Source organism: Pinus tabuliformis, chromosome 6 (assembly GCF_031772625.1).
Source record: "Pinus tabuliformis cultivar Carrire ecotype Pingquan chromosome 6, CPIR1, whole genome shotgun sequence".
Classification (NCBI taxonomy): Eukaryota; Viridiplantae; Streptophyta; class Pinopsida; order Pinales; family Pinaceae; genus Pinus; species Pinus tabuliformis.
Genome location: NC_142292.1, coordinates 422,227,853 through 422,232,308, shown reverse-complemented (window position 1 = coordinate 422,232,308; position 4,456 = coordinate 422,227,853).

The following is a 4,456-nucleotide window of genomic DNA, read 5'->3' as shown; positions in this document are numbered from 1 at the left end:
CTCCAAGAAGCCCTTCCAATTAGGTTAAAGTCCATCCAAGTCAACAAGAATCAAACCCTTCCAGGACTACACCAAACTCAATTTCGACCCCCAACTTCAATATTTCATACATGTAGTAGGTTTGCAACTTCAACCCCTACAGCAGCTCAACATCTTCACACATGTAAGAGAGATTAGGGAAAAACCTTGATCAACTTCTTTTCTCCTTTCCTTTCTAAACTTTCTCCTTGAACTTCGCACCTCGAATCAAACTTCTTGATTGCAAATGGAATTGGCTGCCAATTGAGGTCCAACAAATTCTATTTATACTCATCTGTGGAGATCAAATAACCCTCTTTGGGCCAACTTGTGCTAGGAGGCTTATTTTGATTGTCTTGACTCAATAAATTCTTTTACATGGTACATCTTGCACAAATCGGTCTTACATACATGACATTGACTCTCTTAACTCGTGACAATAAATCTTATGACATGAAAAACCCTAGAAGCATGAAAGACATGTTTTACCTAGAAGATCAATAAAAAAAAAGCATGAAACCCATGCTTTAAAATAATAATTTTGCTTTATTCTTTTGCTTATTACATAAGATATACATATTTACATGAGTACAATGACAATTATGAAGATCGATACTAGTTACATTTTCCAACATATCTCATTAATATTTAAACTATTATTGATTTGGAAAAAGATAAAGAAAAATTTGTTTTGTTTCATGAAGTTATATTTCACAAGACCTTTGTCAATTGCAACATTGGCAAGTGTCACTTTGTTACTACAAAGCTTTAAAATGCATTTTACAAAATGAAACATATCACAAGTATTGACACAAAGCACGATGTAATATGCATTAGGATGCCTCACAACCCCATCATCCATTTAACTTGAGAAGCTCATAATGGGCTTCCTTTTAGGCCTTACTCTATTTGGTTTTACCATAATGCACCTTGCCACAAATTCTCACAATTCTCAACTAACTAGGAACACAATTTAACTAACAAGCCCAAACATTAATAAATTGTTTCATATACTCCCTCTCCATGGCCAAGTTTATCAATCTAGAACAAAATTGCATGAAAAGAGCATGCCCCCTACACACTAATAAATTGTTTCATATATTGTATATCCATGTGCCCCTACACACTAATAAGTTGTTTCATATGCTATATATCCATGTGCCAAGCGTACAAGACTAGAAAAGTATGTCCCCAATGCATTTCGAGCTAAATTGACATCATTTCTTTGAATTTTGTATTTGTTAGTGCAAAATACATTGTCAATCCAATATCCAATAATTGACTTCAAGGATTAATTTTGTATACCTACGCTCACCATGAACATGAAATTCTAAGTGTCTCAACCTTGCCTCCTTGTGTTCCATACGCTCTGACAATCTTTGTTGACCCCAATGAAGAGACGCCAAACAATCCAACATATTCCACTGGTTTTGTTGCAGATCGTTCATGAAGCTTATGGCTTCATTTCACTCATCATGGAACTCCTATTCTAATTGTTTCAGAAGAAGGATGATGCATCGTGGCTGGGAGTCTAATGTGTCAATAGGGAGAGGAAAATTAGCACAACCAGGAGAAGGGTCATGTTTAAAGGCCACCTTCTCCTCTAACTTTGCTTCCATTTCACTTTGAGGATGATGAAGTCTAGTAATGCTAGCATTGGTGCTGAGCAGAGGCAATGTTTCAACTCTGTGAATGCCTTCTGTTGAGATTCAGACCAAAATAATTTTTCTTTCGCTCCTCCCTTGGTGACTTGACTCAAGGGTTAAGTGATATGAGAAAATCCCAACACGAACTTGTGGTAGAAGTTGGCAAGACCCAGAAAGCTGCGAAGCTCTGTCATAGTGGTTGGAGATGGCCAATCCAAAATGACTTGGATCTTGGTCGGATCCACATGAACCCCCCATTCATCAATAATGTATCCCAGATATTGAACTTGGGTCATGCCAAAAGTGAATTTCTCTAAATTGGCACATAACTTGTGTTGCCGTAGCGTTTGGAGAACCTGTCGAATGTGGTGGAGGTGCTCTTCCCAACTGTGGCTGAAGATGAGGATGTCTTCCAAGTATACCACTACAAATGAGTTGGTGAATGGCTGCAAGATGTCATCCATTAGCCTCATCAAGGTTGCAGGAGCATTCGTCAACCTGGAAGGCATAACCAACCATTCAAAAAGGCCCTCCTTGGCTTTTAAGGTAGTCTTTCACACATCAGAGGGTTCGATTGGTACCTGGTGATATCCTAACTTCAAATCGATCTTGTTGAAATATTTTTCCCCCTTCAGTTGGTCCAAAAGGTCATTAATACATGGGATCGGGTACCTATTACGGACAATGATATTGTTCAGCGTCTGATAGTCAATAGAGAGTCTCCAAGTCCCATCCTTCTTCTGTACCAACACAATCGGGGTCCCACAGGGCGATGAACTCGGCCGGATGTGACCTTTCTATAGCAATTCCTGTATCTGCCTCTTGATTTCATCGTTCTCCAGAATGGAGCGCTAGTAGATTGGTCCATTGGGCAGTGGCGCACCTGGGATCAGATCGATGGAGTGCTTGACCTGACAGTGCATAGGAACCCCTGCGGGGAAGGTGAAGATGTCCTCATACTCCTCCACGACCTTGTCCATCTGTAGTTGTCATGCGGAGGGGCCCTGTCTGGAGGTCGTGGCCATCGTCTTCTTCTTTCCTTGAGGATGTATCATCAGGAAAACAAATTTCTCGATTATGGAAATGATCTTATTGCATTGTTTTGCAGTAACCAAAGAGATGACGATAGGCGGTGCTACCTCTAGTATCTTGTACAACTTATTTCCCAAAGTAACAATAACAGCACGAGGCCTTGACTCATACACAGCATGTTTCTTCCACAAGTATGGTTGGTAATACATCATAAACATCAAGGGGAGCAACGTCACACAATACCTCATCCATGAAGGGCTTGATGTTGTATGGAAGGCGACACTATTGGTTCACGTGAAGATCTCGTCCTTGGTGAAGCCACCCGATGGTGTACGTTTGTGGATGTGTTGTGGTTGGTAAGCCTAGCCGCTTCACGACCTCTGTCGAAATGAGGTTCATTTGGCTCTCGTTGTTGACAATGAACTGTAGCGGGGAGCCCTTTACCCACATCTGGGAGTGGAATAGGTGCTCCTCCTCCTCTGGATCTTTAGGTTCCTCCTTCTGGATCATTGTGGTGGCAGCTGTGTCGTTGGGCTCCGCATCGATAATCTACTTCCCTTTGTCATTCCCCTTATCGGGTTCTGACTCAGAGTCGGAACATGCATCTGATTCCAAAGACTTTAGCTCGGCCACTAGTGACTGTTTTGCCTAACACTCACTTGTGTTGTGGGAGCTCTTATGTAACTCACATCACTTTCCCCTGTCCTTCTTCGGCTTCGTTTTGTTGTTCTTTTCTTGTGGCTTTGGTGGGTTTTCCTGGGCCACCCCACCTTGGCTTTGTCCTTTGTTCAGCAGTTTGGGGACGCCTTTCCCTTGCTTCAGATTTGCAGATCCAAAGTCTCGCTTCTTCTGTTTAAACTTTTGCTCGATCTTGACAGTGTATTGGTACGCCATGCCTAGCGAGGAGATGTCCAGGAACTCCATCTCATCCTGGATGTACGTGTGTAGGAAGTCGTGGTATTTGAGTACCAAATGCAGCTCTGAATCCTTGATACCCAACTTTGTGTGAAGGGTATGAAAAATATTGGTAAACTCCGGCATGTCTTGGTCCCTTCCCTGTCGCAGCGTGGTCCACTTTATGTATTTATCTTCATAGCTTTTGACAGGGTAGTACTGCTCCTTGATAGCATTCTGAAATGAATTCCAAGTGGGTGCGACTAAAAATAGTGAGATCGTACTTTCATCCTTTGACTCACAGTAGGTTTCCCACCAGTCCTTGACGTGTGGGGCGGCTTTGAGAAGAGTGAAGTAAATTTTCCCAGCCGAAAAAATCATGAACAGAAAAATACCCTTCTAGCAGATTTAACCATTTATCTATAGCGTCTACATCTATCTGACCCTCAAATATGGGAATGTCAAAGTTAACTTGTACCTTAAAGGGTGTGGTGCTTCCAAAGTAGCTGTTGGAAGTAGACGTGTCACCCCTGGGCAGCCGCTGAAGGATCTGGGCAAAGTTGTCCATGATCGCGTTCCTTTGTCACTCAAGGGCCTCTTCTAGCAAGATTTTGATAGGATCTCCTGCCCCCTCGTCTTTATTTTCATCCACCATGGGAAGCCATCGGGATTTGCGAGGCTGGTCTTACAAAGGTTCGACCAGTTCAAGACCTAACTCCTTATATCCCGACCTCATTGGGGAAATGCAAAGAAAAACAGAGAAAGAGTGGACCACTCTGATACCACTGATCCAGATTTAAATAGGAACACAAAAAATTTCAGAGATAACCATAAATATAAAGATGCAGCAAAGATAATACTTCATT